Source organism: Mauremys reevesii, linkage group 4, assembly GCF_016161935.1.
Source record: "Mauremys reevesii isolate NIE-2019 linkage group 4, ASM1616193v1, whole genome shotgun sequence".
Classification (NCBI taxonomy): Eukaryota; Metazoa; Chordata; order Testudines; family Geoemydidae; genus Mauremys; species Mauremys reevesii.
The window spans coordinates 77,565,550-77,591,635 of record NC_052626.1 but is presented as its reverse complement, the minus strand read 5'-3'; the positions used below and the strand labels follow the sequence as shown (position 1 = coordinate 77,591,635).

At 42.7% G+C, this 26,086-nt stretch overlaps 1 long non-coding RNA gene across 2 annotated transcripts; it reads right to left on the bottom strand.

Annotated features, from left to right (window-relative positions):
• Window positions 1-25,946, bottom strand: LOC120405213. Of its 2 annotated transcripts, XR_005598442.1 has the most exons (5): window positions 25,910-25,946; window positions 23,573-23,646; window positions 9,373-9,445; window positions 7,472-7,511; window positions 1-677 (listed from the first exon to the last, which is right to left on the bottom strand). It is a non-coding gene; the product is annotated as an uncharacterized LOC120405213 (long non-coding RNA). The 2 variants fall into 2 exon arrangements; XR_005598443.1 differs by lacking the exon at window positions 7,472-7,511.
• Window positions 25,947-26,086: the final 140 nt, after the last annotated feature.

Genomic DNA, 26,086 nt, shown 5'->3' with positions numbered 1-26,086 from the left:
GCTAATCACAAATTCAGGTCAGGTAGTGCTTCCAAGCCTCATTCTGAGAGTAGAAATCATTTTAAAACCTTACCTCTCCTTTCTTAATGTTCTCAGAGGCTTGAATAACATCCAGGACTATCAGATAGTTGTCAATAGGGTTTCATCAATGGAACAAACTTTATTTTACTTGACACACTGGTGTCTGTAAATAACCAATAGACTTGTTTTTTGAAAAGCTAGATTAGGGTCAATTTGTTTTGGAATGTATCTTTTAGCATTTCACTAGTGAAAAATGTATAAATTTCTTCTTTGTTTTCAAGCCCATAAAAAGAGCACATTTTCCAAGGTTTTGAATCACAAAATAGATTTGACTGGGTAAGTCCCAAGGACTTGCCTTTCACTGCTATGACACTGGCTTGAAATTGGCCCAGGTGAATCATGATAAAAAATAATTTTCATCTGAAGGCTGTTTGGTGTCCTATATGAAAAGAAGTGCTGGGTCTCAAGCCAACTCTGAGAGGGCAGACAACCCCATTATAAAAACCACCACTGCAGGGACAGCTTCAGCAGGGAGCATGCACTGGGAATGGGCACAGAGAAAGATGGTTGTATCTTCTGTAAGTCTTCTCCCCAAGCACAGAGGGGGTCGGTGGTTCAATGAGAGGAAGCTTCCTCTGCTGCTCTCTGTGCTGTACCTGTTCCAAGGAAAAATCCAGAGGATTCCAGACTGCAAGGCTGTCAGTCCAGAACTCTTCAAAAGCACTAACACACACACACATTATATATGGTACGTACATTACAGTGTGTGTGTGTGTATTATACACAAACACACAGGTAAGTGCATTACAAACAGAGACAATTGTTTAACATGGCTAATGTATTTAAAATTACGCAGCATCTGTTCAGAGAGCACAGGAAACAAATTATTCTCCAAGGGCAAAATATCTCCTAGCTTTTTTTTCCCCCTCCTTTTTAAGAGCAGCTGGCTTTTTATCATTAATTCAAAAGCACCATGATAATTGGCTCCCTGACTATGCACACTGAGAAATATATTGTGAATGTATTGGAGCGATATCATCAAATTCAGGGGTAAAATATGTTTATTACTTTAAAACTCACAATATCGCCAGTTCATATGGGAATTACTTCCCCCCACCTCATACGTAACCCTTTGAATACTGCCATATCACAGACTGCCAGGGGACTGAGTGCTCAGCAGGATGTATCTTATGTATAGAATACTTCATTGGAAACTAGACATGGATAAGACCATTGTGTTCATATAGAAAATGTTGCTGGTATCATTCTGACTGTTTTCTGTCTACCATTTTAAATGGGGAGTCATCCCCCTCTCTGCTGCATAGGCAGTTGTCATTTTGTGACAATATGCAAACTGCTACAGAAGTGACATCCTGAGTGTGCTCTCTGTTCTTAGTTTTGTTCTCTGAAGATAAAACAATGGGAATTCTGACTTCAAGTGCATCGTTGCTCCTTGTGTGCTTTGTACAGTAAGGCTCAGATAGCCTAGAACACAATGCTTTTCTTCTGAATCTGCTGTATTCCACTGCCCAACAATTTTCAGACACCTAACTTAGGAGTAGATGCATTTCAGTGGGGGATGCAATGACCTGCAGAGGAACCCTCAATGAGGCTTCACATGGATGCAAGGGCTGCCCATTCAGTTCTGATTGTAGGATCGGGGCCAGAGTTTGTAACTTGATTTGATAAAACTTTCAAAGTCCTTTGGGATCTTTCTACATGAAAGGTGTATACAATTGTAAGACATTAACATTATGGGCCACATTCTCAGCTGGTGAAATCCATTGATTTCAATGGAGTTTTGGTGATTTACACCAGCTGAAGATCTGGCTCTAAGGGTATGTCTACACTACAAGAGTAGTTCGATTTAACTTAGGTTGAATTTGTGGATTCGACCTTATGAATTCGAATTTGTGTATCCACACTAAGGACACTAATTCGACTTTGTGAGTCCACACTAACGGGGCAAGCATCGACTTTGGAAGCGGTGCACTGTGGGAAGCTATCCCACAGTTCCCGCAGTCCCCGCTTCCCATTGGAATGCTGGGTAGAGCCCCCAATGCCTGCTGGGGGAAAAATGTGTCGAGGGTGGTTTTGGGTAACTTGTCATTCAACCGTCACTCCCGCCCTCTCTCCCTGAAAGCGCTGGCGGGAAATCTGTTACCGCACTTTTCTGGTCAGTGACAGCGCGGACACCACAGCACTGCGAGCATGGAGCCCGCTGTGATCATCGCTGCACTTATGGCAGTTGTCAACTCCTCGCACCTTATTGTCCACCTCTTCCACAGTCAGCTGCTGAGAAATCGGGCGAGGAGGCTCCGGCAGCGCGGTGAGGAGAGTGGCGCAGACCTCTCACAAAGCAGGGTACGCCGCGCCGTGGAGATCATGGTGGCAATGGGTCAAGTTCATGCTATGGGACGGCGATTCTGGGCCCAGGAAACAAGCACGGACTGGTGGGACCGCATAGTGCTGCAGGTCTGGGATGAATCACAGTGGCTGCGAAACTTCAGGATGCGTAAGGGCACTTTCCTTGAACTGTGTGACCTGCTGGCCCCTGCCCTGAAGCGCCAGGACACCCAGATGCGAGCAGCCCTGACTGTGCAGAAGCGAGTGGCCATAGCCCTCTGGAAACTTGCCACGCCAGACAGCTACCGGTCAGTAGCGAACCACTTTGGCATGGGCAAATCTACCGTGGGGGTTGCTGTGATGCAAGTAGCCCACGCAATCGTTGAGCTCCTGCTCTCAAAGGCAGTGACCCTGGGAAACGTCCAGGTCATCATAGATGGCTTTGCCGCGATGGGATTCCCAAACTGCGGTGGGGCTATAGATGGCACTCACATCCCTATCCTGGGACTGGCCCACCAGGCCAGCCAGTATATTAACCGAAAGGGCTACTTTTCAATGGTGCTGCAAGCACTGGTGGACCATAGGGGACGTTTTACCAACATCTATGTCGGGTGGCCGGGCAAGGTTCATGACACGCGTGTGTTCAGGAACTCTGGTCTGTTTAGATGCCTGCAGGAAGGTAGTTTCTTCCTGGACCACAAAATAACTGTTGGGGATGTGGAGATGCCTACAGTGATCCTCGGGGACCCAGCCTAGCCGCTAATGCCCTGGCTCATGAAGCCCTATACAGGCGCCCTGGACAGTGACAAGGAGCTCTTCAACTACCGGCTGAGCAAGTGCAGAATGGTGGTGGAGTGTGCTTTCGGATGTCTCAAGGGGAGATGGAGGAGCTTACTGACTCGCTCGGATCTCAGCGAAACCAATATCCCCATTGTTATTGCAGCTTGCTGTGTGCTCCACAATCTCTGTGAGAGCAAGGGGGAGACCTTTATGGCGGGATGGGAGGTTGAGGCAAATCGCCTGGCTGCTGATTATGCTCAGCCAGACACCCGTGCCATTAGAAGAGCCCAGCGGGAAGCGCTGTGCATCCGGGAGGCTTTGAAAGCTAGGTTCCTCAGAGAGCAGGGTAACCTATGACTGTCCAGTCTCTTTACAGAAAAGCTGAACCTGCCCGTTTCAGTTACTATTGACTTTTTTCAGCGGTTACATACCCCGTTCCCCAGGTTTCCCCCCTTCCAACAGACGTTTAAAAATAAATTTATTGGAACATTTTTAATTCACAAAGCTTTCTTTACTAACGAATTCGCGTTAAAGGTTTCAAACAGGGACGCAGACTGTGGTGAGTACGGTGTGCAGTGATGTACAGACCACTTCTACACTCGAGGACTGACAGGCTCCTGTTCCTACAGCGGTCTCTGGGGGGAGGACGGTTACAGGAGGGTGTGCAGGAAGGGCTGGGTTTGCAGGAAGGGGTGAGGGGTGTATGGGAAGGGTGAGTAGGTGTAGGGGGATGATGGCTCTGGCTGGGGTTCAGGGCATCGGAGAGGTTCATGGCTAGGGTGGAAGGGCATGGTACGGGCAGCCTGCCTTGCCATTTGTGGATGCCAGGCGCTCGGACCCTGGGGCAGCATACACCTCCCAGACTGACCTGGGGCAGCAGACACCTCCCAAAGTGACCCGGGTGCCTAGTGACTGCACTCTGTGTGTGACCTGCTGTTGATCCTGCCCCCATGTCTGTACCCTGTTAATGGTGGCTGTCCTATGTAATTAACAAACCCCTCCCCCCCCCCTTCACACAAAGTCTTCTGCAAAGAAACATGACGGAAACAGTAATGAACAGCAAACTATTTTTAATACTCAACTACACAGTTGGGGGATGAAACTGGGATTTGGGATTGGGTGAGCCAGGAAGGGAAGCAATTCTCATACTTTAGGGAATGAGAGCTGTTTGGTACATGAGCGCTCTGCTGGGGTGGAGTGACAGTTTTCACGGCCCCTAGCGCCCCTCCTTCTTGTGATTTTGGGTGAGGGGGGACAGGACTTTGTGGCGGGGGAGGGCGGTTGCAGATACAGTTCAGGGGGGCTCTCTGCTCCTGCCTGTGGTCCTGCAGAACATCCACAAAGTGCCGGAGTGTGTCCGTTTGCTCCCTCATTAGTCCAAGCAGCGTTTGAGTCGCCTGCTGGTCTTCCTGCCGCCACCTGTCCTCCCGTTCGCTGTGTGAGCGCTGCTGCTGAGAGAGGGTCTCCCTCCACTGGCTCTGCTGGGCCGCCTCGGCTCTGGAGCAGGCCATCAGTTCAGCGAACATCTCGTCCCGAGTCTTTTTCTTTCACCACCTAATCTGCGCCAGCCTCTGTGAGGGGGATGCCGGGGCAGTTCGGGAAAGAGCCGCAGCTGTGTGATGGGAAAAAGGAAGTGATTTCCTTGCAAAGATACATGTTTGCGAACACTGAACACAGTCTACTCAGTTTCTGTGAACAAGACCATACAGGGCACCTATCTCATGTGCTCTCAGGACAAGTTTGAATTTTCGGCATTCGCTTTCATTGCCTGGGGTCTTGCACTGGAGATCGGACAAGTGGGGCAGGACAGCAGAATCCGTGTAGCAGCCAGGCCTGGTAAGCCGTAAACTTTAGGCTGCTTAACAGTTAATGGATAGCAGTGCCCTCCTGCTGCAGGCAATCTGGAAAGCATAAAGTCTGACCCTGTTCCAGCCCCTCGCAGCTGTCCCCGGGAAAGATCCCGGTATGCTTTTCCTCTGCAGCCTCCACCACGTGGCTGTTAAATGACGGTCATTGTTATGCAAAGGAAAAGTCAAGCATTCACAATAGTAACATTAAAGTAATTCCCCTAATTAGATGCAGCAGTCGCCGAGCGAGATCACCCTGAGGAGGGTCAGCAGGAGAAACAGAGAGCGCATGCTGCGTGAATCCCTGCACAGACCAGGGCCCTATGCTGCCATGCTGGTCGAGGCAATGCTCCCACTATACTTCAGGATGGCCTGGCGCGGAAGGGTGTGCTTCCACGGAGCACCCAATAAGGCACCTCTCCCCAGGAACCTCCTGCGGAGGCTTTTCGAGTACCTCTCCGAGAGCTTCGTGGAACTGTCCCAAGAGGATTTCTGTTCGATCCCTATATGTATTGACCTTCTTTTCATATCATTTTTATTCCTGTTTTGTTAAAAAATAAATGTTTACATGTTTATAGCACTTACCAACTGATCCTTCCCCTGATTCAGAGTCCGGGTTAACGGCCGGGGAGGGTTGGTAGGGGATCTCTGTGAGGCTGATGAAGAGATCCTGGCTGTCGGGGAAAGCAGTATTGTAAGCGCTGTCGCCTGCCTCGTCCTCCACAAACCCTTCCTCATCTTCCCCATCGGCGAACATGGCCGAAAAACTGCCCGTCGACACTATCCCATCCTCAGAGTCCACGGTCACTGGTGGGGCAGTGGTGGCAGACCCACCGAGAATGGCATGCAGTGCCTTGTAGAAGCAGCATGTCTGGGGCTGGGCTCCGGAGCGTCCGTTTGCCGCTTTGATTTTTTGGTAGCCTTGTCTCAGGTCCTTGATTTTCACGCGGCACTGCATTGCATCCCGGCTGTATCCTCTGAGTGCCATGGCTTTGGAGACCTTCTCGTAGGTCTTTGCATTCCGTTTTTTGGAGCGCAGCTCCCAAAGCACAGACTCATCGCCCCACACAGCGATCATATCCAAGACTTCCTGGTCAGTCCATGCTGGGGCCCTCTTTCTACTCTGAGATTGCATGGACTCCTCTGCTGGAGAGCTCTGCATCGCTGCCAGTGCTGCTGAGCTCGCCACGACGTCCACACAGGAAATGAGATTCAAACTGGCCAGACAGGAAAAGGAATTCAAATTTTCCCGGGGCTTTTCCTGTATGGCTGATCAGAACATCTGAGCTCGGACTGCTGTCCAGAGCGTCAGAGTGGTGCAGTGTGGGATAGCTCCTGGAGCTACTAAGTTCGATTTGCATCCACACCTAGCCTAATTCGACATAGCCATGTCGAATTTAGCGCTACTCCCCTCGTCGGGGTGGAGTACCAAATTCAAACTAAAGAGCCCTCTAGGTCAAATTAAATAGCTTCCTGGTGTGGACGGGTGCGCGGTTAATTCGAATTAACACTGCTAAATTCGAATTAAAGTCCTAGTGTAGACCAGGCCTAAGGTCCACACTCTGCAAAAGGTTAAGAAAAGGTTGCTAGACATTTGCCTATACAACAAGGAAGCTGCTTCAGTGACATAATTTGGCATTTCCAGTGTAAAATGTTTGGACAAGCTTTTACCCAATGTCTGATCATTTTAATGGCCTATTATGCAGGATTTTGAGACTGATGGGTTGTATTTTCTTCTTTAATTTAAGGTACTGATATAATCAGAATTATGAAATGTTTGCAGTTACCTTTCACCACCATCTCAGAAGATAAACGTTGGCTTGATTTTTGAAGTCACTGGGCATTTGAGGGCAGACAGCATTGGGCATTAAGTTTGTTGTAATGATCTCTCTGTGTTTTGCCTTTTCTTGCAGAGGACAAGTGATCCTGAGACAAGGGGCTTTTTTAAAAATGTCTTTTATAAGGCAGATTGGTGACCTAAAGTTAAATATCATTGGACCGGGAGGGTGCATTTGTGAAATTGATGCAGACGAGAACCCTGGTTAGAATTACTAGTCCAACACAGATTCTCTTTCAGGGATATTTTTTTGGACAATTGAAATGTCCAAACAGCAGTTGCGTATGACAGCACATGAAGACAAGATAACTGTTGTCAAACTCAGAGTTTACATGATACCATGTGGAATTCCAGTGACATTGAGACAAGCTCCGTTTCAGCTCAGTTTCCCAAGACCTACTCCACATTGAAACACTTGGAATCCTCCTTCATGAGAAGTGTATAAAAGCCTGATGCTGAAGGACCTAATAGTCATATTTAATTTAAGAGTCTCCTTGCTCTAGAGCTATGCATTTATTTGTAATTAGCCTCAAACAACTATTGAGGGGGAGTTATTTCAGAATATGATCAGTAGGGTTGGAAAGTTTGGCAAATTTCAGCAGAAGACTTAGTAGGATTGATTATAGGATAGAGCTCTTACCTTTTTAAAGCAACAGTGTCTTAAGTTCCATCGCCAGAGGCTGTGGTGATTGAGAAAGAGGGGATGCAAATATGTTAGCCTAAAAGGAGGTAGATAACATAGGCAGGAAGAAGCAGAAGACACGAGACAGAAGGTATTCTGGGTATGTAGTGGTGGGTACTATGGAGTTGGGTATAAATTGTGAGGGAACCTGGATGCAGCTTTGCACATGCTAATTTGTATGTGGCCCCTCAAAATATTAGGCTGGCCCTGTTTTTTATATTTATCCAATTTAAGCTATATCTCTTTGGGCAAGGTGGTTTATTTTTCCAAAAGGAGGAGTCCTTCTAAAGTACATTCCAGTCCATTTTAAGTGTTATGAAGCAATGGGCCTTCCCCTGCTTTGCATGAGAGATTACACCACAGTCAATAGAACTCTTTTTGTAGGACTGACTCCTGACAGTACCTTTTAGTATGGTTAATCACATCCCATGATTCCTTGTCTCACCCCAAACAAACTTCTCCCGCCTTAGTATTTCATAGCCTGCAGATCATAGAATCTCAGGGTTGGAAGGGACCTCAGGAGATCATCTAGTCCAACCCCCTGCTCAAAGCAGGACCAATTCCCAACTAAATCATCCCAGCCAGGGCTTTGTCAAGCCTGACCTTAAAAACCTCTAAGGAAGGAGATTCTACCACCTCCCTAGGTAACCCATTCCAGTTCTTCACCACCCTACTAGTGAAAAAGTTTTTCCTAATATCCAACCTAAACCTCCCCCTCTGCAACTTGAGACCATTACTCCTTGTTCTGTCATCTTCTACCACTGAAAACAGTCTAGATCCATCCTCTTTGGAACCCCCTTTCAGGTAGTTGAAAGCAGTTATCAAATCCCCCCTCATTCTTCTCTTCTGCAGGCTAAACAATCCCAGTTCCCTCAGCTTCTCCTCATAAGTCATGTGTTCCAGCCCCCTAATCATTTTTGTTGCCCTCCGCTGGACGCTCTCCAATTTATCCACATCCTTCTTGTAGTGTGGGGCCCAAAACTGGACACAGTACTCCAGATGAGGCCTCACCAGTGCTGAATAGAGGGGAATGATCACGGCCCTCGATCTGCTGGAAATGCCCCTACTTATACAACCCAAAATGCCATTAGCCTTCTTGGCAACAAGGGCACACTGTTGACTCATATTCAGCTTTTCGTCCACCATAACCCCTAGGTCCTTTTCTGCAGAACTGCTGCCCAGCCATTCGGTCCCTAGTCTGTAGCAGTGCATGGGATTCTTCCGTCCTAAGTGCAGGACTCTGCACTTGTCCTTGTTGAACCTCATCATATTTCTTTTGGCCCAATCCTCTAATTTGTCTAGGTCCCTCTGTATCCCATCCCTACCCTCCAGCGTATCAACCACTCCTCCCAGTTTAGTGTCATCTGCAAACTTGCTAAGGGTGCAGTCCACACCATCTTCCAGATCGTTAATGAAGATATTGAACAAAACTGGCCCCAGCACCGACCCTTGGGGCACTCCACTTGATACCGGCTGCCAACTAGACATGGAACCATTGATCACTACCCATTGAGCCCGACCATCTAGCCAGTTTTCTATCCACCTTACCATCCATTCATCCAGCCCATACTTCTTTAACTTGCTGGCAAGAATACTGTGGGAGACTGTATCAAAAGCTTTGCAAAGTCCAGATGCTCCTTTATAAAACGATATGAGATGTTGTAACATTTCATGTTTTGTGTTATGCTGCCATTAGACTATTGGCTTAAGAACGTTGTAGTTAAATAATGCATGTTACCCTTCCATCCTTGCTATGTCCCCAGCATGCTCCTACTCTTCTTTATCTCTAGTCCTCATGACCTCATTGCCTTAAATTGATGCTTTCTGGATGCTGCAGCAAAATAACAAAGCATTCTCACCATTCTCAGAGTTTTCCATCTGGATTCTCCTTCAGTTGGAGGTCACCAGGCCCATCACGGTACGAAATGTCCCCTTAGATAAAAGAAAATTAATATCCCATTTAACTGAGATTAGGGACTTGTTTGGTTGGTTTTATTTTGTTTTAAACATCTTTCCTGAGGCAGCCACTCCAGTCACCATCCCACAAGTGATTTGACAGGTCCCCGAAATGGACAAGGCAGCTATAGCAGCACTACACGATACAGAGAGGGAATGGAAATATAGTACTTCATCAGTATGTAAGTCTCCTTCGCTCTCTCTCTTTTTTTCTTTGTTAATTAAGTCTTTCCTTGTATGTCAGCCTAAAGCAAGATAATCTCTGCTTTACAAAGATTAACCCCATTTATACCAATTAACGCAAGGTAAAGAAGGCTTTTAATGGTTTACAGCAGCAGGCTAAAGAGGATGCTACAGAGCAGGATTAGAGGGGATCACCTATATCTTTAGTTTATGACATCTCATTAAATAACAAAATAACTGTCAAACATTTTATACTATGGAAGTTGTAAGTGTTTAAGCTGCAGGATCTATTGCAAGAGGTTGGAGCAGGGAGGAGAAATTTTACTTCTAAGTGTTGGAAGAATGGAAAAGAGGTGGGAGAAATGGAAAGACTCAGAGGTAATATCTTCAACTCAGTGTGCAGAGCTGTCTGTCACTGTGCTATACCAGGAATGATAATGGGAGGGAATATTGTCTTGTGGACAATATTTGATTAGGAGATTGGTGTCAGGACTATTCCTAATGCAGCCACTAAGTTTGTGTGTCCTGAGCAAATCAGTTCACCTGTGTGTATTTCAGGCCCTCTCCAGACACAAAAGTTGTATCTCTAACTATAAAAGTATAACTACAATGATACAGTCCCCCTAGTGTGGGCCAGCTATACTGGCATAAAGGTCATTTAGACCATTACAGCTATTCCCATATGCAGTTATACCAGTATACTTGTTCCAGTATGAGAAAGGAAACAAGTATACTGGTATAACTGCAGCCACAGTAGGGGTTATACTGGCATAAATATTACAGTTAAAAAAAACACCGTAACCAAAATAGTTATAGCAGTACAAAATTTTTTTGTAAGCAGACTTCAGTTTTCCCATCTGTAAAAGGGAAATAACATCTCAGGAATATAAAGAAACTTCAGACTGACACTTAGCACTTTTATAGTAGTTTTCATCTAGTTATCTCAAAGCCATTTACAAAGGAAGGTCAGTATCGTTATACCATTTTAAAGCCAGGGAAACTGAGTCATGGGGAGACAAAGAGACTTGCACAAGATCACATAGTACATTATTTGCAAAGCCACCAACAAACCAAGTTACCCTGATTACCAGTCATATGCACTGAGGAAAACACGGCCTCTGCTTGTAAAGTGTGTTGAGATATTTCAGTGAAAGATATTATCTAAGTACAAAGTTATTTGTATTGAGAATATACATAAAAATTATATTGCTGTGACTTGGTTTAAAAATTACCTTTTAAATATGTAGATAGAGTTTTGACTCAACTCAGTTGGTTCACAATAAAGAAAAATAGTAGTTATCACTCTACTCAAACTCCCCACAATTTTCATATTCACTTGTTGTTTCTGATAGAATGATCAGAAGTATTCCCAATGCACTTCATATTTCAAATATTAATATTGATATTTGTTATTGATTTGATATTTCATCTGTTATCATTATGCTTGAGAGTTAATAGTCCATTGAGCTCAACTGGAAGAATGTTCACTCCTTATTTCTGGAATAGATTTTTGTTTTTCTCAATGAAAAATGCCATTTTTCCTAAACGGAAAATTTGTGTTTTCCATTTTCATTTTCTGATGAAATGTTCCCAGTTTAACACAAAAAGGTTTTAGTTTTTCCATTACAAACTGGAAGTGTTAACAAATGAACCAGACTCAATGTGATTCTTTATAATCCCATAATTCGTTGTATACAAAACCCCATAATCCTCTGTGCAGGACCTAAAGTGTTTGTAGCTGTAAGTCTAGTGATTTGTATCTATAACTCAAGGTCCTCTGAATTTAGGTTGAACTCATGCATGATTAAAGAATGGAACATGTGTAATCACTTGCTCTGACTCCATTAGTCTTGGAGAATGTGTCCAGAAAGGAACTATTTATGATTAATAAAGGATACTTGTTGAAAATGTATTTCATGATGGACGCGGTAATGATCAGGTGTTTTGTATAGCAAGAACTTGGTTACCAATATCTTTAGCTTATTGAATAGTTATGCTGCAATACCATAACAGGAATTGCTTGTATAGAACAGTTATGGGAAAGGAATTTCCTTTGTCCAGCATATTAAGAGAAGAGGGGGGGAGGGATAGCTGGGTGGTTTGAGGATTGGCCCACTAAACCCAGGGTTGTGAGTTCAATCCTTGAGGGGGTCACTTAAGGATCTGGGGCAAAAATTGGTCCTGCTAGTGAAGGCAGGGGGCTGGACTCAATGACCTTTCAAGGTCCCTTCCAGTTCTAGAAGATTGGTATATCTCCTATTATTATATTTAGTTCATGGGAGTTAGGAGTGAATTGAACTGCAGTCACTTCTATAGTCTATAGCCTTCCTTTCTATATTAAACTTTGATTAACAAAATTTGATTAATAAATGATGATTGAGCCTGATTATTTGACCTCTTATCAATAAGAGAACAGGACCTAAACCCAACAGAAAATTGCTGTAATGTTTTTAAATGAAAAATATTTCCCCCCTCAGAAAATTGTATGGATAATACAATTTTTCTGACCAGATATTAATTATTAATAATAATTGTTATGCTGGTAGTTGCTAGAGATGTCATCTGAGAATGGGACCTGTATGAGCTAGGTTCTGTACAAACATAAGAGAAAGTCCCTGCACTGAAGAATTTACAAACTAAAATGGACAAGGCAGACAAATGATAGGAGAAATAAAGGATTATTCTTCTCAGTTTACAGATGAGGAACTGAAGTACCAAGGGGTTTATTGCTTTGCCTAAAATCTTTGGCAAAACCAGAAATTTAATCCAGATCTCCCAAATACAACACAGTTCTACACAGAATCACCAGACAATCCTTCCTTTCAAGGAAATGCAGAAATATCCCCCAAAAAGCCATTCTGCTAGACTGACCAGAAAACTTCCCACCAGGATTTCTATTTGTCATAGAATTTCCAGTCTAGTTTTGCAGACTCAAGAAGTTTAAACAAATGAAAACAAGCCTCAGTCCTTGGGAGGTTTGTTTAATACTTTTGGTGCTCATCTAAAATGAGATACCAATAGTGTGTATAGTGGAGGAAAAGGTTTTAAAAGGAAAAAAAAATAGATTCTTGTATAGTTGATAAGAGCCAATTTAATCTCTAAGTGCTCTATTCTGCTCCTCAGCATTTGCTACCCATCTGCTGATATTACATTCTTCTTCTATAGACCTGAAGTGTTGTCAGCACAATCTTCCATTCTGTGGAGCTCATAGCAGTAGCTGCCAGTATCAGCCCACAGAACACCTGAAATCATTGCATTAGTGCTCATTTCACAGTGCCAAAGAACATGCCTGCTTACATAGATGCCTTAAGAAGTGGCTGATGCTTTAGAGCACCGTTGTTTTCATAGTGGGAATAAGTTCAGTTTACTCTGCTATTTTTAAGAGAGAGTTGAAAGGTTTGGGGAGAAGGAGTAATGAACACATCACTATATCAACCCCTGACACACAGACACCCCAGACCCTCATTAAAATTATTGCTCCTCACACTATTTGCATACATTGAAAAAGCTAGTACAGTTAGGAAGTCTTTCTCCTTTGCCTCCCATCTCCAGTCTACTTTGCCTAAACTAATAATGCTGCTGCCAACACATCCATATTGATTCAGACCCCTCTTGCTCTCTGACATGCTTCCTGTTGGTTGCTAGGTAACAGGAACAGCTTTTCAAGCTAGCTAGGAGCTGCCATGCTAGTTTGCAGCATGAACTTTGGTTTTTTTGTTAATACAAGCAAATACCTATGGCCCTTACACTCAGTATTTGGTAGCTGATGGGCAAATCACATCTCTAAAGTTTGTGTATGAAGAGAAGCATAGTCGTCTTGTCAAAGGCTCAGTGAATTTACAGTAATTACCACATGAGTACAAAATGTAGCAATTTGCTAAATAATCGTTGTTGTCAGAAGATTATGTACCTAATAAGAAATAAGCATTGCATGGGACTATTATGAACAGTGTTTCTTAGTCACTGGCTGACAAGCCCAAAAATCTCTCTAAATCTTCACACATGCTGGGAGAAAATACTATTTTATATAAGAGAGCGCATATGTGTGCGGTGTGTGTATTTATTAATTGCTTTTCATCCCAGAAGTTCACAGTAAACTATTGCACAACTCCTGAAGTCTTGGCTCAGTTTTTACTCCAAATAGGACATCAGCATTTGTGGAGTGGAGAACAGTAATCAAGTGGCATACTGCAAATTTTGGCCAATGGCAAATCTTTATTCTTATGACACTCCCATTATCTCACTGTGTGGCTATGATCAAGTTACTTAATCTCACTCTTCTTAATTGTTAAATGGGGAAAATGTACAGCTAGTCACCTACCTGCCTCAAAGAGGTCTTGATATATCACTTTCAACTAGTTTCTCAAACTCAGACTTCAAGGTCATAGACCATCATGATCATTCTTTTTGCTCAGCTCAATATGCACAACTAATCACCATTTCATGAAATCCCACTCTTCAGATAAAACTGGATCAGAAACAATTTGAGATTTCAAACATTTTGATGTTCCACATCAGGATGAAACAAACCATTGAACTTTATGAAAAAAAATATGGTCACCCCAAAATGTCCACTAGGATACTCATCTAGGACAGCAGGGACTGAGGTTCAAGTCCCTGCTTTGCTGGATTTGAAGCAGAGATTTGAACATAGGTCTTCCACTTCCCAGGTGAGTACCCTAACCACACAGTTGACTATCCTGTGGTGTGTCTTTCCTTTTGATCGGAAATTCCATCCAGAAGCTGAGAAAACTTCCTGACAAAAAAGCTTAATGAACACTGACATGTTCCAACAAAACATTTTGATTTTGACAAACCAACATTTAAAAAAAAAAGAAAGAAAAAATTGTGGCCATTTCTACCTTCAAGACATTTCTCAAGACACACTTCTTCCCTCAAAACCTTATTCTGCCCTCCAGAGAAGTGTAAACAAATTAGATGACAGTTAATATTTATGTAATCAAAGAAAACAAAAACATAACACTACTAAGATACATACTAACCTTACAAATCACAATCATCCTACTTTTGTTGCACCCCATCCCACCATTTAAGAGCATAAGAGCGGTCATACTGGGTCAGACCAATGGTCCATCTAGCCTAGTACACTGTCTTCCAACAGTAGCCAGTACCAGATGCTTCAGAGGGAATTAACAGAACAGGGCAATTTATCGAGTGATCCATACTTTGTTGTCCAGTCCCAGCTTCTGGCAGTCAGAGGTTTAGGGATACCCAAATTGTACAGTATCTACTTCATATAAGCTTTTTTAGGGACAGAGACTTTGCTTTCATACGTGTAATCATAGCAGCTCCCCAGTTGAAATGCCAATGGACTCTATTCATTTCATTTGTAGCACCCAGTACCCCAGAACCCACTGGTTGGTTCTCAACTTCGTTGACATCTGGAACCACTAAGAATTAGATGAGAAATTTTTGCTGGTACTTCTACTGTGGCCATTGCCCTATTGGTGCTACCCAGGTAATAACAATGTTAATCACTGTATAAGTGCTAAGCATTATAATTAAATTCTGTGTTCAGGATTATATGTTTGCACGTAACAGTTGAGGATACCACCAACAAAAACACTCCCAGGCTAGTCACAGCACATTTCACTTTAAGCCCAAGAAGCCTGATCACACTGGACCTAATATTCAATGTATTTTGTTTTAAAATGTCAAGACCTTTGTGATTTTGTTGAACCTATGCTCTTAATTCAGTTGCTGCCTTGGAATCTTCAGTGATGTTAATTCAACATTTGCAAAAAGCTTCTCCACTTACTTCAAAGGAACTAATTTACCTAGATTGCCTGGACCTCCTGTCCCTGACTGTCATGTGAATTGTGTTGAGGTACTTTAAATGTGACCCTGATTAGAAAACTCTGGTCTGGGAATGATGTAAACTATGTGCTGCATAGATGATTGCAGTTGCCAGGGGGACTGTGATGCAGAACTCTTATTCTGGACGTGTATAATTGCTGGTACTTGGAATAGATATGAATTTGTATCCAGCTTTTGATGATGCTCCATGATCTGCTCCCATTATTTTAGAGATGTAGAATAAGCTTCAAAATATTAACAGGAGAGAGGCTGTGGAGTTGCACGAATCTGGGATCATGTACTAGATAGTTGAGGCCAGATACTCAACTAACAAATTGGTATAGCTCCTTTAAAGCTATGCTGATTTACACCTGCTGAGGATCTGGATCTTAGATACCAGCATCAACAACTAAACCACAAAGTCCAGGAAAAGAACTCAAGGAGTTCTCATCCCAAAATACAGGACTCTACTACTTAAGCTCAGGCTTTCCCCCCTTGTAGCTAGTAACCATTTAGTGTCTGTACTTAGAACAGATTTGTAATATATCAGCAACCACATCTTGAGCCAAACTTCTGTGAGCCCTGAACACCAACTGTGCCCAACTAGGGACAGTGGCGAATAATGTAAAATATGTAATATACAGTGTTTATGTGCACCAGTGTCCTGTGATTTGGAATCAAGCCAGCTCAAGCCTTTGTGAGCAGGGTGGTTGGAGGCTTGCAAAAAGTCTATAAGAAATAGCTGTGCAATCCATGGCAAGATTTGTTTACACACACCAGTAACTTATTTAGCATTCCAGTGTCAAGTGTTCCCTAACACTCAAAGCAAAACAACATTTGCTTGGGTTTTAGTTGAAATCAGGGAAGACATTCACACATTGTGTGGTTTCCACACAAAATCATAACACAGCCGGAGTTTATTCAAAATGCAGCCCAGGTTGGCCAAAACACTGACAAATATATGTAGCAAGCACACAGATTTGGGGCTGAGTAGCAGCCCTAAATTACTGATCGTTAACAGAGAACCTCCCTTAGAGCAAGTGGTTGAAGGAGGACTGTTTTCAGAGCAGAAGTCCTAAGTTTTATTTCCCTAGCCACATATATAAGGTTTAACTGCAGACATGTGGGTATTACTTTTATGATCATTCTGTAGAGATGAAATTCATCCACAAAGCCAACACGGGGTGAAGTCAGCATGCACAAACCACAGAAAATCACTTACCGATTGCAATGAAACTCTTATCTAAGTATCAGAGGGGTAGCCGTGTTAGTCTGGTTCTGTAGAAGCAGCAAAGAATCCTGTGGCACCTTATAGACTAACAGACGTTTTGCAGCATGAGCTTTCGTGGGTGAATACCCACTTCTTCGGATGCAAGCAGTGGAAATTTCCAGGGGCAGGTGTATATATAAGCAAGCAAGAAGCAAGCTAGAGATAACGAGGTTAGATCAATCAGGGAGGATGAGGCCCTGTTCCAGCAGCTGAGGTGTGAAAACCAAGGGAGGAGAAACTGGTTCTGTAATTGGCAAGCCATTCACAGTCTTTGTTTAGTCCTGAGCTGATGGTGTTAAATTTGCAGATGAACTGGAGCTCAGCAGTTTCTCTTTGAAGTCTGGTCCTAAAGTTTTTTTGCTGTAGGATGGCCACCTTAAAATCTGCTATTGTGTGGCCAGGGAGGTTGAAGTGTTCTCCTACACTGCTTGCATCCGAAGAAGTGGGTATTCACCCATGAAAGCTCATGCTGCAAAACGTCTGTTAGTCTATAAGGTGCCACAGGATTCTTTGCTACTCTTATCTAAAGCCATTCAAGGGGGAAAAATGTTTAACAAATTCCTGACAATACTTTACTTACAGGGGAAAATACAGGGTGGAATCCTAGATCCTATTGAAATCAATGAAAAAACTCCCAATAAATTCACTGGAGCCTGGATTTCATCCACAGTATTTTCCTTAGCTAAATTTCAAGTTTGCAGAGTGTGACACTGAATACATGGTCTCATTAGTCTGAAAGCACATGGGTGTGACAATATTTTGCAAAATTCCTATGAGAATTTTCAGAATAGTCATAATACTCACTATGAATATGCCTGCATTAGTCAGTCTCTAATCCTACTGTGAACAGAAACATCTCAGTAATAATCAAGGGTTAAATCTGAGCACCATTTTCATTTTCCAGCATTCCATTTTCTATGTGCTGCTACTAGTATAATTGTGTTGAGTGTAAGTTGCAGAATTTGAACCTTAAAACTTTCAGAGATTGGATGTCTAGCTGAAGCTCAATAGAAATTCACTAGGGGTTTGTCCTGCTCGCACTCAAGTCAATGGAAAAAAAACTCCCATAGTGCAGGATCATGCCCTAGGGAAATACCATGAGAATACACTTTCTTGTGACATTTGCATAACCTCCTGGCCTCGCTGGAAATACCATACGAACAGGTTTCCCCCACCCCCCCCCTTGATATTTCAGCATTTCTGCTGTCATATCAAACTTAAAAAAAAATGAAATTTTTTTTTTTTTAAAAAAACCTCATTAACTTTTTTGAACCCCAGAGGCTGCAACAATCAAATTGAATGAGTGTTGTGTGACAATTTAGAGGTATCTTATTCTATACACTCTGAAAGTGTTGGCTCATCCTTTGAGACCTCCCTTATAACCAGCTAAATACATAAATATTTTGGCCTATGATTTGTTTCCATAGTGGGATTTGAGAGAGCTGCTTCTGCTGGCAGCAACAGCAGGTGTTTAACACAGAATAAATAAATAAATAAATAAATAGTCCTTTTCTGTGTACACTGAAAATCCTGAAATTGCTTGACTTCTAAGGCCTGCAAGCATTACACTGAAAGCTTTAGGAGTTTATTAAGTGGAAACCATTCTCAACTGCAAATGCCACAGAGAAGGAAAGAGAAAAGTTGTTAATGACATAGATACACACTCTCCTCTCCAAAAAACCCTCTGAAGCACCAAATTAAAATCAGAGAAAAAACACAGATTATGTGTGAGTGCCCTTTATGGTGGTGCTACTTATTAATAGCACCTAATACCGTCAGCTTCATTCACTCACACTTTACTGAGAAACTTTGGAAGGAATTTGACAAGCCACATATTCCAAAATGCAAACACCTATCTCTAACAAGAATCCTTCCATAATTTCTCTTCATTACACAGCCAGTGTTCCCAAAGCACTCTTTAAAACATTGTATTAAATAGAAAATGAGTATTGTTGGAGTCATCCTTCCAATCCTAATGAGATTTAAGATGCCTCTCTCCTTTGGAGATCCCTGACTAATTGCCATACAGTTTGTTTCAAAGAGATTAGGATTTCAATGCTGGTGAGGCATTGGTGGATGTAATAAAGCACTTATCCCTGACAATGTCTCAGATATTTCCTTTTCAGAAGAAGTAGGACTACTGAACTGATTTCACTCCATGGATCTTGACATCTCCTCTACTTCCTTTTTCTGGTTTCTCATTCTAGGAAAAGGGGAGGAGAAGTTGCTAATGATTTTGCATTGAGCTGCATTTTGGAATTCACTTTTTGCTTGAATACTTTTTTCACTCCTGAAGGAGAGATCTGTGTAAGCTTGACTCTCTTACCAAAAGAAGTTGGTTCAATAAAATATATTACCTCACCCACCTTGTTTTTTCACACTAGCTGCTTTTCAAATCTTCATTTACAATCTGCTCATAAAAAGCATCAGAATGCAGCAGGGCTTTGATTCCATTTGGCTCTCACTTCCCAATGGCAGGTTGTTTCCCTATTTAATATTTCTCACCGTCATTTATCCCATTTTACATACCAGAAAATGTGACTTGTGCCAATCTAATTTGGGCAAACTCTTTTTACCAGAGACACACAAATGATATTTGCTTCATGAAAATAGAGACATTCATAGACAAAAACTCCACCCAAAGCAACCAAACATTTCTAGATGGTGATTGTCATAAAACAAACCCCAAGGGAACTGGAGCACATTCCAAAGAGCAAAGATGCTTGTAAACTGTGTGGAAATTCACAACAGGCTTATGCAGATGCTTCCTATAGGTCTAAGGATGAGATTTTCAAAAGGTACAAATAAGAGTTGGGCACCTGCTCCAGTTGACTTGCAGATGGGAATTAGATGCCCAACTCCCACTGGAACTATGAAAATCTCCCCTCCCACCATTAACCTTTAGTAAGTGCTGTTGTGACCAATTCTATGCATTCCTATGGAGGCACTATGTCAGAGCGAGTTGTATGTTGTGTAATCCCCAAGAGACTATGAAGCAGCAGTGGACCAACTCTGCAGCTGTTATTGCAACCTCAGGATTGCAGTATCCTCCTTAACTGTCTCTAATGCACCCCCTCTGTGGCAAGGGAGGATCTGCAGAGCGGAGGATCTTCCCACCCCACTCCTGACAGTGTGTGCAAAGCTGCCACCAAATGCAGTTTTCCACCACGCAAGGAGTGCATACCTGCTGTCTGTGTCTCCAAATCACGACACTTCCAGCCCCCAGTTGCTCACTGCAGTGAAACAACAAAGGTTCCACTACCAGAGGACCCTCCATGCCCACAGAGGACAAGATACAATTTTGTCTTTGCATGCACAATGGGTCATATTCAGTACATTTCATCTGGGGATGAAGCTGGCCCTGTACGTCTTTGCAATGCAACTCAACATAAGGTCTTGTGGGTGAGAAGGAGCCTCTGGTAGATGAGCTACAGCCATCCCTTTGCATCACAACACAATTGATTTCAATTAAGCAGTAGGCAAACAGAAACCTTTTAAAGTCCAGGGCATATGGGGTGCAGTGCAAAAGGGATTAAAAATCCTTGTGGATTAAGTGCCCACCAGGCACTGGCTGCCAATGTATGAATCAGATTTCAGCTCCATCCTGTACCACCCCACAATTCCTGTTGGCTCTTTCACGTAATTATCACCCAGAACATATTTAAAGCCAGTTTAATTTCTTTTTGTGGTAACTAAAGATGGAAGTGGAATGTAACAGCATTGTATTATTTCAGACAATAAAACAGATCAGCCATCACAGAGAACTAATCAAGCAATTTAAAATTTGGTCACGGTTGCTTGAACACCTGGCTTTTTATTTGTAGGGCACTCCTATATTCTCCCAATAATTCCAGATTTTTTTTTAAAAAAAGGTATAGGTTAGGGTTAGGTTAAGGGTAATATTTGTTTGGGAAAACAGCATTCAACTGCGGTGTTTATGTTGTACGCACTCAGGACATAACAGCATGAAACATCGCCCAGAAAAGCCTTGGAAATCCTTACCATCTGTTAGGAAACTAAAGAGTGTTCCCCACTTCCTCTTTTTCTTCAGCTAAAGTCTCAAGCTGTGGACTTTCTTATTAATTTACTGTTAGATGCTAAGAAATACAGAAAGCTGTTATAAAACTCCCAGACGAAAGAGGAGCTGGAGGAGACCGGAACACATATAGTGGTTATATCACAGATCAGTGTGCAAATAGACAGTCGAGACAAGCCCCAAGGCACAGAGTTCAGATCAGTTTGACTTAGTCCACATAGGCCAGCTAGGATGTGCATCTCAATTCTGCAGATATTCACATTTTTTGCAGGACCACAGTTTTGGTTCAGCCCCATCTCTGTTCATAGATGAGTACTTAAACAACCTCATCCTGTGTGGTTTTGTGCTATAAATTAATGAGAGGTGAAAACTTCAAGTGCTGTGCTTTTCAATCCCTCCCTCCCCCTCCCCCCAAGACCTCAGCGTGTATGTGGGTGTGGGTGGAGGGGGGTGGGCTGTCTCCCATTTAGTAAAGATGAAGCCGGGACCCCTTTTCAATTTAATAGTGTGAGAAAGGAAAGATGGTTATGGCCCATGACAACCCCTGGATTAGAAGGCTCAATTCACAGTGACTAAAAAATATCCCAAAATTTAGAATGACCCAAGTCAACAGTCTGAAAAATGGGGCTGTAAATCTAATAAAAAAGGCTTTTTTGTCATATTTCATAAAAGAAGTTCCTGCTTGTGTATGAATCCTTGCCGTTCAGGTTGGCTAGACACACCATGAAATAAATCTCACCCCCCATGGAATTTTGGCATTAGCATTTCCAACCTGAGCCAGATGGATGAAAAAGGTATTAAATTAAAAATTAAATTTAGTTTAACATTTCTATTTTTATATTATATTATTTATTTATGCCATGGAGAGGGGCAGAGAGAGGAGTTGAATTCAAGTTTTGGGGTAAAAATCCAAGCTGGTTCTTAATTCCCCCCCCCCCCAATATATTCACCCACCCTACACCACAAAGTCAGAGCACCATCTCTCAGCAAATGGTAATCATCTCAGTGATGAAATCATGTACAGCCTGTGGAAGTTACCCAGCATTGGAAGAAGAGCCATGTGAAAAAGTGGGTGTGGGGGGCAGATAAAGGTGCCCTTCCCCTCAAAGCCCAAATCAATCCCTTTTCACTTGTTTTTTTTGCACAGAAGCCTAACAATTCAAGTTGTCCAATGGCCTCACTATAACATTTTCAACACACCTACCACTCAGTTGGTTGAAACAGAGAAAAATTGTTTGATCTTTTATACATTATAATATTTCCATACATATATCTCTTCCAGAATACTTCTATTCTGCTAGAAGGGGGGGGGGGGCGCAAATTGGATGTCAGATAAAAGGAACATGAGTGAAAGCTTAAGCTATAACAATAAAATGGGATTGAATATCAGTGATTGTTCATTTTGGTAATTATCTAAAGCAGCATCTAAGATGAAACCATTAGTTAAATCTAATTACATTTTCAATATTTATCCTGTTTGTTTATTCTTTGCCTTTTTGTCTTGGGGAAAAAAGTGAAGGAAAGAGATTAGTGAGTTTCTGGTCTTTTTTTAAGTCAGCTTCTGGTCGGTTTATGCTCCCTCTTTTACGCATTGGAAAAATGCTACAATGTTTGAGCTGAAAACATGGAAAGTAAACTTGTTCCTTCCAGCAGCTCCTATTGGCCCGGAGCAGCAATCCATGGCCAGTGGGAGCCGCGATCAGCCGGACCTGCGGATGGGGCAGGTAAACACACCGGCCCGCCAGGGGCTTTCCTTACACAAGCGGCTACCCCTGTTTGAGAAACCCTGCTCTATATATACACAACTCTGTAAAATACCTACTGCACAGTGGTGTGAAGAGGCTTTGAGTAAATATTTGTAAAGGGTTTTGAAACCCCTTATTGAATGGTTCTGTAGAAAGATTCTTGAATGCTTAATTAAAAAAAAACTATGAATATTCATTTATTTTTTCAATATAGTTGCTTCACTGATGCTCCAACCTCTTGTATTCCCTTTCCATAAACATTTCCTGCATTTTACTCTGCACAGATGTTTGTAGACAGCAAATTCTAAAATCAAAATGAAGGGCTAGAGTGTGCTCTTTGGCACAGCCCTGTGTAAGGGCCAGTGATGGCATACAGCAGCCCTGCCCCAAGAGCAGCCCAGCTTTGGGGAGGAGCGAGTGTAATGTGATACAGCCCCTTACCAAGTGTGGCACATTACTCTCACTCATGCTCGTTCATCTCTTCTGACTGGTATTTTGGGGGAAGAGAGTCAAGGTTCTTCCCATTTACTGCTTCTCTCCACCTCCTTGCTGAGGGTAGGGACTATCAGCTGTGTGCAGTCTGCTACACCTCTGCATCAAAAGTCAAAGTCTGAGGAGGCTACACAGGGAATTGGGGAGAAGCATCTTACTCCCTTTTATGTGCCTAAGGGTATGTCTACATTGAACACTAAACCCAGTTTCTGGTTTAAGCCCCACTTCTGTCCACACACAAATTAGTCTGACTCTGGTCAACAAGCACTCAGGCTCCAAGTCCTAGAACACTGCTATGAGGGTGGGTCAGAACCTCACTCTATGACTCAGATGCAAGTTCTGTCATTTTGCAGTGTGGATACAGTTCATGCTGCAGACCAGAGTCAGAAGCTTTGCATAGTGCAGTATGGATGTCTTAGCATGGCTGTGAGACCTGTGTCCAGCAATTGTAAACCCAGGCTTATAATGCAGCGTGGATGCTGAAGGGTGGGCTTGGGAACACCAAGTCTACAAGACCTGGTCTCTCAGACAGCTCGGTTTATAATACTGTGTAGACATACCTTATGAGGCTGTGTTAGGACCAGCCAGAATTTGCACATGCCATTATCTGTTGCAGAAACACTTGTTTGTGCATCTAATCAGAAACAGAAACACCATGTGATTTATCTGACAAGTAAACCAAGACAGTTCCAATAGTGCACTGATTGTACTTACAGAACTCTTCATGATCAATCCCTAGATTTGAAATTCTCAAAGAAAAGTGCTAAATAATTTTGAACCAAAAGTGAACTCGAAGAAACTGTTAGTTCTGCAAGAACAACAACATTTAGCACTTGCATTGTATTTTGGATCTATAGTTCTCAAGCATTTTACAAATAAGGGAAATTAGCATTATCCTCATTTTACAGATGGGGAAACTGAGGCACGGGGATTAACTGACTTGGCCATGATCACACTGTAGATTTGCCGGAGCCAAGAATAAAGCCAAGGTCTCCGAGTCTAGTGCCCTAACTGCTGAATCACGTTGCTTCCCAGAGAGAAGGCTAAATCTCTAGGATCAGTTATCTATCAGTTGTGAGTCACCACTGGTTTACAATATACATGTGCCAAATACCATTACACATAAAGGAAGACAATGGAGGAAAGGAAGAAATTTACACTTGCTTTGGGGCATTCGCATTTGAGTTGATCTCTCTCTTATAATAGCTGCTTGCATAGGCTCTCCAAGCAAACATTTGTTGTGTTGATATATACCCTTGAAACAAAGTCACCAGCACTTTTTTGTCATATTTCATAAAAGAAGTTCCTGTCTCATTTCTCTGAAGCACCCAAAGAGGTTAAATGGAAGAAAGAAATTTAATCTTCTCAATTAAGAATGCAAAGAAATGTAGCTATAGGAAGTGACTATAGTGAACAGTGTTGTGATAGAGCCTTCAGTGGGATCTTTCCCTGGGCTACTTCCTACTAAAGTCTCATTAGTTTGGGGCATGGCTCCTCTAGTCTAGTTAGCCCACAGTTGGGGCTTATTTGAAGGCTCCCTTTGGCAAGGGGAAGACTTACTTGTCTCCAGTGGCTGCATTGGGTGGCAGGTTGCTGCTGCGTCCCTTCAGGCAGGCAAACAGCAAGCTCTTGCCTCCTTGCCAGTCAGCACCAGATGAGCCAGGCTACCCTTTTCTCCCCACTCCAGGCCTGGCATTGGCTGCAGGTACAGCAGGGAGGGGCTAGCTGAACCCACAGGTTTTCTTTAACCCCTGCTTGTGAGGCAGCAGTTTCTCTATGCAGGTGCATAGAGAGTGGCTTGTATTTGGCTGACTTATACATGGTGGTATGTCTAAATATCTTCCCTTCAGAAGCTGAAGTCTGAGATCCCCTTCTAACTGTGCTGATACTGAGGACTTCCTAGTTCTTTGGATTGGTATTGGGATACAGAACATTTAACCACTGCATCAGACCAAACAGGGATGAAGAATTAAATTTCTTACAAACTGATGGATACGTGCAGACCTATTTGAAATGAACTTGGTGCTCTCAGTTTGTTCTTAGCAAATGTGTGTTCACATACAAAAGACCACCACCACATTTGCCAACAATTTTCACATTTGATTACACTCACAGCAGAGAAGATATGGAAACTGGAGGCCACATCCTCCTCAGAGATATTTAGGTGCCTAATTCCCACTGAAATAAATGGGAGTTAGATGCCTAAATACCTTTGAAGATCTGGACCTAAATTCCTCTCTCACACATGGTTAAAGTTGAAGGACCCTACATTGGTGGAGCAGTGTGAGGAATTTGGTAGTTGCCATGCTGTATTTGTGCGGTGGGTATATAGATAGAAGACTTCAGTCTTCAGGCCTGTTAATCCAACTATTTGTATTAATACTACTAACCAGAATAATATTTTTAAAACAATATACGCACAGATTGTGCCAGACAGGGTAGATAAAAGAAATTCTAACCCAAGACAAATAAATCTGAAAAAAGTCATGGAGGGCACAGAAAAGAGGCAAGACAGTGAGAGAGAGCTGAAAAATCATGGCCTCAGATTTGCACCAAAGGATGCCAAAGCATTTTCAAAGTCATATAAACTATTATGCAAACTTTAAGGATGGATAGATTCATTTATCATTTAAAAGTTCCTTCCTCTGGGGTGAAATAGAATAGCTGTTTAAGAGTGTACACCCAAACTGCAGACCAGGTTTATGAAAGGAACAAGACTGATGGGAAGGCAAGTATAATTCCAAAAGGAAAATGGTGGGCAGAAAATAATGGGGATGGGAGAAGTGGAAAGGATGGGAAAGAGAGAAGATGGAAGAGCAGGAGAGGAAATTACTTCCTCACTATTAAGAGAAAATGGAACACTAGAAGAAAACATAACAGGAACTTAAAATACTTACCAGCTGAAAGGCAGGGAGGAGTAGACTGCAACAATCACATGGACAAGGGTCATTTTAAGTCTGTAGCTGCTTGTCTCTGCCTAATTTAAAGGAGCAGCTACCAAGAAAAGCATTCTGGGAAAGGATCCTATAAAAGGGTGTTCCCAATCTATGCAATTTGGTGGTGACAAGGCAATT